The 14,276-nt window shown below is 43.3% G+C and overlaps 1 long non-coding RNA gene across 1 annotated transcript; it reads right to left on the bottom strand.

The window, feature by feature from the left end:
• Window positions 1–233: 233 nt before the first annotated feature.
• LOC147650339 (uncharacterized) lies at window positions 234–9,950 on the bottom strand. The gene is made up of 2 exons (XR_015276670.1): window positions 3,533–9,950; window positions 234–2,331 (listed from the first exon to the last, which is right to left on the bottom strand). It is a non-coding gene; the product is annotated as an uncharacterized LOC147650339 (long non-coding RNA).
• Between the last annotated feature and the right edge of the window lie 4,326 nt (window positions 9,951–14,276).

The following is a 14,276-nucleotide window of genomic DNA, read 5'->3' on the forward strand; positions in this document are numbered from 1 at the left end:
TTCCTCCTCTCAGTGTGTGTGGGCTCACGCTGTCAACTTCCTCTCTCCACTTTGGGTATTTTGGGTTCTCTCTGTTCAGAAAAGGATAAACAAAACCCCCAAACTCATAAAACCTCTGATGTTGCTTTTGGGAGAACACACATATTTCCTGTCATCTCTACCTGACAAAAAGAGATTGGTCCAGGGCACCTCAAAACAAAACAAAACAAAATAAAAACAAACAAGCAAAAAGATTGCTTTGTTTCAGTTTGGTTTTTTTAATGCCGCATCACAGGGTTTCATCAGTTCTGATTTGGCTTGGAAGGAGGCAATCCAGGCAATTCCCAATGGCCAGCACAAACCAGACTCTGGCAAGCAAAAGTACCAGGAAAAGGCAGGTTGGAGCTCAGGCAACACAAGGATAGCAGGGCCAAGAAACCAAACCTTGGCTGGAATTCCAAACTCAGACACCGTAAGACCTGTTATTAGTAGTGAGAGAGAAGGAGATGATGTTAGATTTAAAGCCACAAATTAAACCAAACACAAACTGGATCCGAAAAGACTTTCTCCAAAAGTCTGTAATCCAAAGGCATTGACTACAGCAGAGTCTGGTGGTTAGCTGAAATTTCAGGGCAGTGAGTTGCAGTAACATTTCACAGCACAATTGAATGTGTACCACAGAGAGCTGCTAGCATGAGGAAAATTTTTAAAATAAAAATTATTTGAGTACTTACTTGGAACCATTAGCAACTAATTCTTGGTGGAGTAGGATTCTTGGGCTTAGACAAAGCTGTTACTTGTCAATCCAGATTCTTTCCTGCTCTCTAATACTCAGCTCAGTTCCCCCCTGGCTGCCTGGTGTGTTATAAAAGCAATCGTACCAATTACACAATTCTGTCAGTTTTGAACTCATAATGTTTGAGCATTCACATCTTGGCTTTCACTGACATCATCACAAGCAATTGCATTTCACTTTCACTTTAAAAGTTACCTCTCTTCAGCTGAGCCACAGGGATCACCATGTCAAAACTTGAAGTCCATTGCAAATGCTATATGGGGAGATTAAATTGTGATCAAATTTCTCATCAGAAAGCCAGTAAAATCCTTGAGAAAATTATCCTGCCTGCTGCCCCACTTCATGCCAGAGGCATTTTTTCCCTGGGGTCAGGAGATCAGGCTGACCTAGCACCAAGATACTGTATCTGTGCCTTCAAAGTGGTGGTCTGGATGCAGATCACTCAGTATTTTTGTATCAGGCTCTCGGTTAGATCCTACTCACATATTTAAGTGAATTACTATAGAGTCCCTTTCTTTTCTTTCTATTTTTCCATTTCAGAGAATGCTCATTGTTATTGGGTTTTCGAGCTGAGGCTCAAGGATCACATTTGATTGCATAGGACAAACCATTTTAAGTGGTAAAGCTTAAGGATGGAAAAAATGAAAATTATGTAATTTAATAATGAACCGCAACAATGGAGCACAATCTTCCTGCGTATTATTGACAATGATCATCTCCGGCTGCCAGCACTGCTGGCTGTGAGGATTCAAGATTTTCCCTGCGCCAACGCAGACCTCACTCCCATTTCCAAGCTTTCCAAGTGCAAACAGACCACAGGCTGCTTTGCATTACAGGGAGGCCTGCCCATCAGTTTTCTGTGAAAGGCTTTTACAGACTTTTACAACCTGGTGTGTGCACACAGGCATGCAGCATCTTCCCTGCAACGCTCTGCTGACCTGCACATGCACAAAGACAGGGGTTTTCCACCTTGTACACCTTCAGGCAATCCTTGTGGAGGAAGATCTTTGCTTAGCACAGAGGGGCAAAGCATTCCTGCTGGGCTGGACATTTCTACAGCAGCAGAAATCTCCTCACCATGGACTCCCATGGCCCACCTCAACATCACATTCCTCTGGGCAGAGCCAGCTCCTGGCCCTTTGTTTCCAGCTCACTCTGTTTCTTGTTCCCTGAATTTCTGTATTTGAAAAAAGCCCAAATCTCAGCTGAAATCTCACTCCACTCTGGCAGCCTTTGCAGTGCTCCTTGTCTAGGTGGAGCCACATGTGGGGTGTGTTGTTTCAAGCCCACCATCGGCCAGGTTTCAAGCACAAACCTTTCTACAGAGTTAAGATCACAGTTCCAAAAAGCCTATGAATTTTACCTGACCTGCTGTCCGTATTTTGAGCTCTCTGTTTCTTTGGAGGGGAGTTTGTTGTCCAGCAGACTGTTCCCTCAGATTAACAGAGCACAGTGACACACTGAGCTGTCACACTTAGCTGGTGCTCCAAGGGTCAGTCCTTATGAATAATGATCCACATTTTGAAATTAATTAGGGAAAGGCTTCCAAGTTCTATCTAGGATGACAAAGACATAGCTGTTAGTGATAGTGACATGATGAAGACTTTTACATTGGAGGCAAGCTGCCATATTTCTCACTGCTCATGCAGCAAGGTCAGTTCCTCACTTCTGTATGACCAGGACAGTCCCAAGAGGAGGAGAGAAACATTACCCAAAGGGATAAAGGAAAATCAATTCTAAAAAAATAAACTACAGCCCAAACCTCCACCAGAAAGTCCAGCAAAACTCAAAAGCCCTCCAAGAAAACAAATCTGGAGATTCAAGTAAATCAGATTGCCTAAACTATAGATTCACTTCCTTCTTGTGAAACATCTGTGGAGGCTGCTCATATCCTGGCCCTTCCACCCACTCCCACATTCCAGCACCCAAAAAGTAAAAATGAGATCTGCTCTTTGGAGGCTGGCTAGCACGAACACTCCAGTGCCAGGTATGTGCAGCTGCATGCTTGATTGCTAATCCATCTGCAGGGCTCAGCGTGGGCCACTTTTGTTTGAGCCTCAAGTAAGGATGGGAAAATGGGTTGGAATAAATAATGTGAAAGCCTTTGGCCTTTTGCCTCTTTTGAAAGCTGAATTGGAAACAAGAGTTTGTTCCAGGTTCTCAAATGCTCAGTTTGTGCCACCCATTTGATTATTATGCTGCTCCATTTTCGGATCCCATGTGGGAGAGCAGCCCCTGAAACATTGCTTTTCTCCCACTGCCCTCCCAGGCTAGTTGGAAGAAGAGGGTTGTTGTAGGAAACCTGTTTTGTGGAAACATAAAACCAAAGTTTTTGCACCAGAACAGTTCAATGAGCACAGGTAAATATTCAGCATTGGAGAGTGTGAGGGAACAAAGTGTTAAATCTGGAACTAAACTCAACATATCTGGAGGACTGGATCCACCAAGAGTGGATAAGCCACTCTTGGCTTGATTGAGAGTTGATTTAACATAATATACAAAAGAAATGCAAAGTTCAGCTAAAAAACCTTGCTTGCTTCTCACTGGTTTATGTTTCTTGTTTCTTGTCCTGGCTCTGCCTCATCCTCTTCTCTCAGTGGGCCATGGGTGTTACCAAGCAGCATGGTAATACTTGGCCCACGTCCTAAACCATGGATTTTTGTAAACATCAGTGAATAAAATTATTTAACAACCTGCCTGAACATTGTTTTAAACCCCTGGGTACACGCGAGGGAAAGCCAGACCCATAAAACTTACGTTCAGAGCAGAAAAAGACTTCTCTCTGAGTGAATTTTAAGTCAGCAATTTTTGAATGATGAACATCTCAAAATCAAGAACTATTTTGCAGAAAGTAAGATATGGTCAGAGACACCTGAGCAGTGCCTGACTGAGGGTAAAGCATCCACCTGAACTGGGAATTCAAAGTTTCCAGATTGCTTGAGCTGGAGAGGGGACTTTGAGCCAGGGGTTTTGTCTCCTAAGGCAACCCCCTGACTGATGGGATATCAATAAACCATCACAGCTGGCACACTGGGACTGATACTCAAACAACCATTTCCCATCTCCTCAGTGATGTTTCTCCTGCTGTGGGGGTGTCTCACATCCAAGTTCCAAAGCAGCTGCAGGAGCCCCTCAGACACCAGGGCACCTTCCTCAGGACTCACTCCCCACACCCCGAGGCCTGGCCCCTCACTGCTTTCCCAGCTCAAAGAACGGGATGGCTGCTGGTGGAGAAGTGTGGGAGGTGTGACACTGGCAGTGATCGAGTTCATCTCCAGTGTCCCCTCGCTGCTCCTGGCCTGTGGCAGCTGGGAATGCTCCCAGGACACAGCCCTGCACCTTGTCCCACATCCCGGAGGGAAATGAGCTATATTCCCAGCTCTCAGGCTGCAAAAAGGGCACTTCTCCTCCAGAGAGCGGCTTCCCTGCCTCCCTGCACCTCCGGCCTGAAATGGATTCATCACAAGGCGCTTAGCGGGATGAGCCGTCTCCACTCAAATCCCGGGATTTGCAATTTGTGCTGCTCCGGGGCTGTGGGAGGGCGCTGGGCTCACTCTCCCTTTCCATTTGACTCAGCCTTCTCATAGCAGGGATTATCCTCCTCTATCAAAGGGAAAGCTGCGGAGCAGACGCCCGCCTATTCTTCCCGAGCGCTGGGCCTGACAGCCGGCCTTTCAGCGCCGCTCCCATTACCAGCTGCCCTACAATGAGCCGGCTAAACTCCACACAAGGCCCACATGGAGCTCCAGAAGGAGCTGGGGGGCTGCGGGCAGCGGGAGAGGAGAGGGGGAAGCCGGGCAGAGTGGCCAAGGGAGAGAAACAACTCATGCAGATGAGGGAGAGTTAATCCTATTTAGCACATGTATATTATCAATGAGTGTGTGTGGTGGGGAAGGGCAGGGGGGTAGCCCCCCACTGCAGGCAGGCGGAGGCAGACAAAAAGGTCATTCATGTGTGGCTCACAGAATTAAGAAGGTACCACAATCTGCTGCTGGTTTGGCTCCAAATGCTTCTTCGTATTCAAATCAAAGCCCCTTCCCCCAACCCAACATGAAAATCTTCCTCGTTTCCCTGTCCCTCCCTCCGTGTGTGATTACCCGGCCCAGTTTCACCCTCCATCCCTTCTGGAGGCAGTGGGGAGATGAGGGGCATCCCAGGCCTCAAAATTTTGTTTTACACTAAGTTTGGGCTTTAAAAGTGTGACATTGGTGTGCTCCCCCTTGTTTTCCAAGAGTAATTCCAGAAATGGATAAGGACCCACATTTCCTCAATGCTGAGAGGAGCTCGGCAATATTTTGGTTTGGTCCTGGACCATCATTAGCTGTGGCATTGCAGTAAGACTGAGTTTGCAAAGATCCTCTCTGTCCAAGTTTTTTCCCCAGCACATCCCAACAAATGCCTTTCTACATCCTCCCTACTTGGCTGTTCAGCAGAGCTGTGCCTTCCCCTGCAAAGTTCTTGCTTCCTCAAGAGCCCATGAAAAGGAATTCAAAACTCAGAATTCTTTTCAATAACAGTGTGGGGATGAAAGACCAGGGCTGGAGCGAGTAATTTAAAATACATAAAAAAATCTGAGGCTCGAATCTGCAGTCTGCCCCTTTAGAGGAAAAGCAAAATGTATTTTGGACAAACCACTTGACTGCTTATGAACCACAAACACAAATATTGCTCCTTCATTTGCATTCAGTGCCAGAGGACACCTGCACTCCCTCTAATGAGCACTGCCAGCCACCTTTTTCCAGGGAGAACTCCCCAGCCACCCCAAAGAAACCAGCAATTCCTCTGGGGCCCTGGTACTGGCTAACTCCAGCCTTTGGATGGCTGCTTGTGCTGTGTTGCACAGATCTCACTTCACCCCCCGGTAATCTCCTTGCCTTCTCCACAGGAATCAGGGATAGAGGAGCTCTCTCCTCCCCTACTGTACATGCTCATAGGTTTTAATCCAATTAAACTGTTCTCTCCCCTTGACAGAGTCTCTTTTTTCTTCATTTGCTTTCAATAAAGGAGCATCATTTGCTTGGGAGCATTCCAGGGTTGCAACAACAGGCCCTTTGCTTACATGTGTCGCTTACAAGTGGAAAACTGCAAACGAAGCTTGAGGTTTATTTTAGGAGGAGGGTAGAAATGGCCCCGTTATTTAATTATTTTTTTTAAAAATGCTTTTAAAACCTTATTAAGCAAATTAAATTTCAGGAGACATCTCACTCGTATTCTGGGAAGTCCCTTCCTCGTCCCTTTCTTGTCCCAGATTGGTTTGTCAGCACAGGCTGCCCATTGCCTGGCTCCCACAGACCCATCAAGCATCGATTTTGACACTTAACAGAATTAGAAATGCCAGCCATCCAAACCCTGATGGCTTTTCACAGGGAACGAGCACTAACCTCCATTAGGAGGCCTCCTTTTATCACATAGATCCTCTTAAAATTCAATTTGCAATGAAATTCTCCCCCATCTCCCCAAACCCTGCCAGCTGCCAGCCCCATCCCACTACCTCCAACACTTATTTCTCAGTCAGATAGACCTATACCCAATCCTTTCTGTAATTTAAAAAAACCCATCACTTACACCACTACTCTCTGCTGGAAGGAAGCCACAGTCAATAGGTGAATCAGGTCTGCACCTTGTACCCCTGAGTTAATAAATGCTGAGAATAGGGCGAATTGAAGCCTTTGATAAATATCTCTTGTGCCAACTGAACAAACTTATTGTCACAATGCAGCACCCCTAAGTTCCTTGCAAAAATGTGCCTGAAACATGAAGATAGCAGTGAAAAACTCAAATATTGTTGGCCTGCAAATCCCCCAGCCCTCGGGCAAAGAACTATCTGCAAAGAAACAAAGTCAGGAAAATCCAACTCAAAGATAAGTGGAACTGCTGCTAATGTGAGGCAGTGCACTACCTGGGTTTGATCCAAAAATTAGTCAAGTTCTTCACTGAACTACAGGGGGTGGTTGGATTAGATCCCACTTGGCTGATGTGCCGGGGGCAGGAACGTGCAATTCTCTATCTTTTTCCTCCTTTTAAATGCTCTCAGACTCTTACGGTATTTTACAAATCATTCAAGGACTTGATGGGTTAGAAGGAAATTTCCTTTGTGCTGCTGTGCCAGAGACAAGGAACAGATCTGGTGGACAGCTCTTCATTTTACAGTGAGATCCCCATTCAGCTGCACGGAATGTATGCACAGGATTAAAAATTATCCATGATTACAATTTAGAGTGTTATAAACCACTCAGCACCTGGAGCCCTAGTGAGGCGATATTTAAAGATTAATAAAATAAGCATTTGAAAATCCACTTCTCCTTTGGTTATTTGCCAGGATCACAGTCCAGAATATAGCATTTTCCGTGCAAGAAGTGGTAAGCTGATTAACAGCTAAAGGAGAGCACTTTTGTGCACTTCCTTCAGCATGTACAGTACATATCATGTCATCAGCATGATGGGGGAAGCCCATCCTGAACCTGTATCTTCACAACCAGAAACTCAGTCTGGGGACTGCATTTTAATAAATAGTTATTGAAGGGGCAAGTGCTGTTCAGATATTTGGCCACACTGATTCTCCATTAATTTGGGATTCATTCAGTTGAAATCTAAGGATTTTGATTTGTCTGATGATGACTGGACTTTCATTAAATACATATTTTCCTCCTGAGCATGTTTTTAAGGTTTGATCCCCAAGACTGAGCAAATGCATTTAACTCCACCAACCTGTGTAGTCGAACTTCATTTGGTGTTCAGTCTGGTTCAAAAATCATTAAAATTAGTGTCTGTGTTTCCACTGGCCTCAGCAGGCTATAGATTTCATCCCAGTTCAGATCTCTTCATTTAAGTTTAACACCAAAGTCTACTGAAGTGAATCAAGCAATTCCCATTGACACCAGTGATTTCAGAACCATGTTTGTTTATCTCCACTTTATCTTAAAAACATCAGAAGGAAATTAAAACCAGAGCACCTTAGCAAGGTAAATAGCATTTCAACTGTAACAGACTTGAACCTCTTAAGCTGTACATGTTTGGGTAAGGTTTTTGGAAATTAAACACATTTCTCACTCCCATAGTGTATTTTCACTCTTCAGCAGTCTGTACCACAGTTTCCACTGGAATGGGATTTGCTGTTGAGTGAGCTTTACCCATATAACTTCTCGAAGTGCAGACAATTGGTGCAAATGATGTTCCCCATTAACAGTAAATTCTTCCACTGTTTACAGCTCTATAAATCACTAAATATTACAAAGAGTTACTCCTTAGTTCCTCTCATGAGAGATTAGAAATGGGATTTCTAGAAATGGACACAACTAGTAAAAGTAAAAAAGGATTTTTCTCTCTTGTCCTTTCAGTAGCTGTTTATGGAATGGGAAAGGAGGGGCACTGCGACAGCAACAGTTAATTTTATTTTTTTTTCCATATAAAGTTTCCCTTATGCACTATATCAGAGTTCCCATAGAAGAAATTAATTGAGAAGACAAGTCTGAACAATTAGCACTACCTGTTAATATTGACATGACTCTTCCAAATACTAAGACCATAAATAAAAATCTCAGGAGTTCTCTGACTTACAGATTTAGTTTTAAAGTGTTATTTGTACCCGTGGCACGAGTGGAATGAGCACCCAGAGCATAAATAGAGGCTGTAGAGGATGGAGTAGGGCAGGTTGCTCCAGCACGAGGGGTTTATTCAAATGCCAGTCTATTAAATGCCCCAGAGAAAGGGACATCATTCCTTTCCTTCACCCTGTTTCTCTTGATACTTAGAGGGCAGACCTTGTTCTCACTTTCCCCTTGCCAACCCTCATCACCTCCATTGGCTTTCTAGGAGGGACGCGAGATTAATGTCCGTGTAGCAGAGCAGATTTAAGAATTACTTTATTTCAGTGGAAAGGTCTTGCTGCTACTTTAAAATATGTCCTTCTCTTTTTGTCTGACATTGCAATTAATCAAGCCTCCCACCCACTCAGAGCCTGTCTTTAGAGTTTCTCTGTCTCTCACTTTCTTTTATAGATGAGGCTTTAGTGCCTGCCAGAATTTATGGGGGGAAGTAACATGGATTCAGCCAGGACGTCAGAAAACGGGCTCTGATATTCTCATGGCACATCTTCTCCTTGCCCCTGATCACAAGATGGACCAGCAGCTGTTCTCTCTCCTTGAGCCTTCATCTGCTCCTGCATCCCTAAAGCCACAGAGGGCCGTGTACAGCGCCGGTCCCAGCTCTGCCAGAGGGGAAGGAAACGTATCTAACATGGCATGTTAGAGGAATCTCAGGGCTCCAATTAGCATAATTAACTTAGAGAGTCTTGCAAAGGGCACTGTGCAACCTGATCTCTCCCAGCAAACCAGCCTCACAGGCTCTCTCCAGCCCCCAAATCTGAGGCTTCAAGGACTCTGCTGGTTTTGGGGAGGCAGCCAGAACCAGGGGAGAAGGGGAGCAGGAATCAGAGTTTTGCTCCCAGTGAAAGTACTTTTCCATGAACAGAAGTAATTTAGCCCTTTGTTTGTAGCATTACTGTATTTGGCTAAGAGTTCTGGAGTCAGTCTCTCTCACGCTATCCAATAGTCAGCTTCAGTATCCAGGAGCCCAAGTCAAAACCTGGGCGCAGAGTTAATGACTCCCAGCTGCAGGGCTGTGCTCAGCCCAAGGTCTGGCTCAGATTCGTCACCAAACAGTCTTCAACAGGCACGAAGTCACCACAAGGTATTAGAGCAGGGTCATGTATGTACAAGGTCAACCACGGGGAGAGGGCTGGGGTTTGTTTGTTTTGCGTGTGTGTTAGCAAAGGGAAATCACTACAGAACAATGTAAATGTTATACCTTCCGACTGTAAATGTTATACCGCTCACTAAAAAAAAAATAGGCCTGGTTATTTGTTTCTTGGCAAAACATGTCTGTTTCTCCTTTGTCAGAAGGTGCAAGTTGATTTCTGGAGACCAAAACACCTCTTTTTTGGCTAAATACCTGTTTCTTTTAGTAGCACACCCTGGAGGAGCATAACTGAACTGACATAAATTACATGCGGAGGAAGCGGGAGTTTAATGAATAGAAGACTCGTGAAATTCACTTGATGGTGGCACATTAATGCACTTTTTCCTGTGCACTGAAAGTAGTTTCTGTAGTTTCCCCACAAAAAAATAAAAAAAAAAAAGAAAAAAGAAAGACAAAAAGAAAACTTTTAAGACACAGACCTTAGGGTTCCATGAGCAATTTGATAATTCTGTGAAATGATATTTGAATGAACCAAGATCAGACAAGCAGGGCAGCGCCAAAGTAGCAGAAATCTTGTGCCCTCCTTGGTGTATGCTTAGTGAATGCTTGCCAACAAATTTTATGATAGCTTTAATTTGAAATAAAAAATATAAGTATCAGCAACCTGTCCCTCTCAATCCTCTTTCAAATAACAAACTCAGCCCAAAAACTGATATCTTGGAATGCCTGAAGAACATAGCAGCACCAAGAGAGTGATATCAATGCCCTTGGAAATAGCATCCATTTCTGCATTCCCTCTGGTTGTTTAAATGTTACCCACTGGTGGACTGGGAGTCTGTTTTAGAGCAGAGCCTGCGTGCATAAATAAATGTGCTCTGACTTGTGCTGATGCTCTTCCAGCATTATAGGAAACACATTTGTTTATCAGGTCTGATTAAGCTTACACAATCCAAGTCCTTCCAGAGTCAGGAGTGCATTGTACACATTATTTGATAAGAGAGAAGGATGAGTTATGTAAACACCTAGCAACACGTGAGGGAGATTTACTCTAATTGTTTATGTGCCTTTGTGGGAAGATTATAATCATGTTGTTTCATTAAACAAAACAGTTGTACAAGTTCTATAAGACAAATTGCCTTTTGCTCTATTCACTCACAAAGGTCATCCTGTTACCACTGATTAGCACCAGACAGCCAGTCATACTTTGGCAAAAGGAGAGTTCATTCATAGCAGGAATGCAGAGTCTTTCTCAGAATAGGTTTCCCAGTGACTGACTTGGCAAAGACACAACAGAGGAAACATTCTGCCCAATATCAAACATTCACCTTCTGACAGCTCCAGAGGACATCTCTCCTTCACAGCAGTGCTGAGCACCACTGGTTCAAGCCTTTGGCTGCATCAGAGAGAGCCACATGTAAATACACAGAGGTGAAATGCAGGTAAATCCTTTCCAGATATTGCTAACTAATGGAGTAACCAACCTCATTGCTAAGTAATCCCCAAAAGAACTGTTAAAGTTTGAGGAAATACAGCAGCAGAGGAAGCTGAAGTTCTACTCTAGGTCTCTCCTAGAGTTAGAAATTGCCTCTTTCAAATTCCTCCTCCTGCAACCCCATCTCACTTCATTACAGGCAGCCCGAGAAGCAGCCATGGAGTCTCTGAACATACACCCCACTCCCCAGAGCTTGGCAACCATCTCTCTTTGTCTCTTTGATAGGCATGTGGGAAACAAATGAGAAGGAGAAGATGTTTGAAGAGTCCATTAACATTGTTAGCTCGGACGCGTTGACAATAAATCGATTCTTTTTGACGTGGCTGTCGCAGTAATGAAGGTACATTTCTGGATAACTCTTCTTAATGCAAGATAAGATATGGATGGCCCATGTCTTCCTGACATGTGTCCAGCATGTCAAAAGGTGGCATGAAAAAAGGTTGTTTTGTTGATGCACTAATCAGAGATAAAGTTTAAGATTAATGATGATGGGTGTTTTTGTCTGTCATATTTTTTGAAGGATAGAGGTCATACACTCCTGGGGATGGCAGAGTTAGTGCCCTACCTCTGAAAAGAAAATGAACACTCAACAAGACCCATATTAAAAGGTCCCTCATTCCTCTAGAGATTGGAAGTGGCAGTCAAAGGAAAAACATGCCTAAACTTGAATGTCACAGCACATTTCCCCACTTTTGCTGAGGTTCTGGCATTCAAAGGGATCTTTTAAGGCTCCTTTCTTTGATGTATAAAAATAATTATTAATACAGTGAAGAAATGCACATAAGGGTCAAAGTGGCAAGAGGAGAGAAACAAAACAAAAAATTAACAAGTACCAAGGAAGACCATGGATGGAAATAGGAAGATCTTGTTTTCCTCCTTCTAAATATATATGAGCCTGTCACTCTTCACTGAATCCTGCTCATTTAGCTGTGTGAAATGGGGCACAACCCAGGGCTGTCCCAGCTGGTGGGATCCAGAGCACCTCTGAGGTGCCACTGTGGTCCTGGCTGAGGACAAGGGAAGCACCAGTACCGGTCCTAGGACCACTGCACACCCTTCTTACCCTGCTGCCTGGGAGGATGCACAGGCCAATGCTCAGAGGTGTCCTTTGGCAATGTTATACTCTGATTTCCCTACATTTAAAGCTGATGTAATACTAATATCCACCACAGCAGATGAGTTTGAGCCTATTTTGTTTCTTAGGTGAGGTATTGCCATGGTTTTACCCCAGAGGGCCACAAAACACTGTTATGGGGACTTGGAAAGACAAACACCATCACTCCAAACATCCCAATTCTGCTTCTTCCTCAGCTTTGTATGCTGAGAATGACAGCACATGGTCTGAGATATCCCTGGGGTCAGCTGGGGTCAGCTGTCCTGCCTGTGTCCCCCCAGTTCCCTCCTCTGTGTAAGCCCTGCTCAGCAGCCATGAAAACAGCCCTGAATTATCCACACTGCTTCCAGGACAAATCCAAAACACAGCTCCAGACCAACTACTATGAAGAAAATTAACCCTACACCAAGCAAAACCAGCCACAGGGTATTCAATTAATGTTTGGTGAGACCTGAAATCTATGGAGAAGAGGCCTTATTACCTTGGATCACCTTGAATTCTATTGTTAGGATCAGCAGCAAAGCCCTTGGTAGTAATAAAAAAAACTTAATTTTTTTCTGCTTCAGAGTATTGTTTCAGCTATGGAGAGAATTAACATTTAATTACTTTGAGACTAAAGAAACAAACAAGCAATTAACTGCCTTCAACTCACTTAGCAAAGTGATGAAGTCATGCGAAACATATTTTGACTGGAGATAGGTAAAAGCCAAAATCATGAAGATTAATGCTTCTAAATTTTGGGATAAGTTCAGGCACAATTCCCAAGGTCTGAATTAGCCACCAGTGTTCTGGTTTTGCATCTAATCTAAAATGGGAAAAGGACCAACAATTCATTAGAGCAACTAGTTTTGTAATGCTTTTGCAAATAAAATCTACAGAAACAAAGTTTGCAAGATTTTCGACTTCAACTCAAAGCCCAGTTCAAAACTTGGCACCCAAAAGGCATCAGTTTTTCTCTACCAAAGAGCATAAATCCCTTCTGGAGAAGGCTTCTGTTTAAAAGGCTATATTTTGAAGCTGTTGACTCTAACACTTATGTTCCTAAGCTAAATTGAGAGCTCTGGAACTGATTTAAACAAATAGAAAAAGAAAAACTGTTTTAAAATACCATTTTTTTTTTCTTTCCAAAACTTTTCACTTTAAATTATTTGAGGTAATTTTTAAGCCTTTTTTTCCTTATTTCTTCTTCTCTGGGTTTTGTCACTGAGTGTGATGGAATCACTGATATTGCACCCACTTTTTTCCCCTTCCATTTTTCCTGTCTTTTTTTTCAGTTCTTCTTTTGCCATTTTTCAGTTTGTGTCAGGTTTAATAATAGTTAAAATTAAAAAAAAAAATAAAAAATTTAAATTAAAATATTTTTTATTAAAAAAAACAAAGGAAAATAAAAACAGAACACCAACTGCACAACTTTAAGAGGTAAAAATGAGGGAGGTTCAGAGGGATCCATTCCAGAAATTTCTGTAAGTTATTACATTCTCTGATGTCCTTGACTGTATGGGATGTAGAGAGACAGAAACTAAAGAAGTATCTGAAAATGTCAGTATTTAAACTATTCATAGTTTGAAATGACTGCTTTTATACCCAAATACCCACTGGATACACAGTTTGAAATATGTTGCCAGACTCAGGAAAGACACCTTTTGACAATGAAAAGCATTCTATATTCTGGCTAGAACATTTTGGGTTTGATCTCTTTCCTAGGACATCCAGTGGACACAAGGCCATCTTGAAATCTCCTAAAACATCCCCAATTTCTGCTAACCTGTTCCCTCATTAACAATTTCCAAGCAATAACGTTCCTCCAGGGTAGCACTTGCAATTTCCAGTGGTCCTGCAGTTATTCCTTGCACGTGGATGTTTCAGCTCTAAGACTAGGGATCAATTCAATCCAACTACACCTAATTAAGTAAATAAATAAACAGTCCAGCAAACCTTTGCTGAGGAGTTAAATGTTCTGCTACTGGTAACAAGGCTCCAAAGCCATTCAGCAAGATGTTTGTCTTTCCTCTCAAGTGTAGGGTAGAAGGGCAGGAAGAGATGTTGGGTCTCTTAAAAAGAATTTATGAAAGAGCTGCCTGCAACCAGCCTGCACCACTCTGCATCATTAGGAATAACAGGCAGCTGTGACTCTTCCTTCCTTCATGGCTTCCTTCCCTCCAGATGTGGCCCTTTGGGGCTCCTTCCCTCCAGATGTG

Source organism: Cyanistes caeruleus, chromosome 15 (assembly GCF_971803275.1).
Source record: "Cyanistes caeruleus chromosome 15, bCyaCae1.hap1.1, whole genome shotgun sequence".
Classification (NCBI taxonomy): domain Eukaryota; kingdom Metazoa; phylum Chordata; class Aves; order Passeriformes; family Paridae; genus Cyanistes; species Cyanistes caeruleus.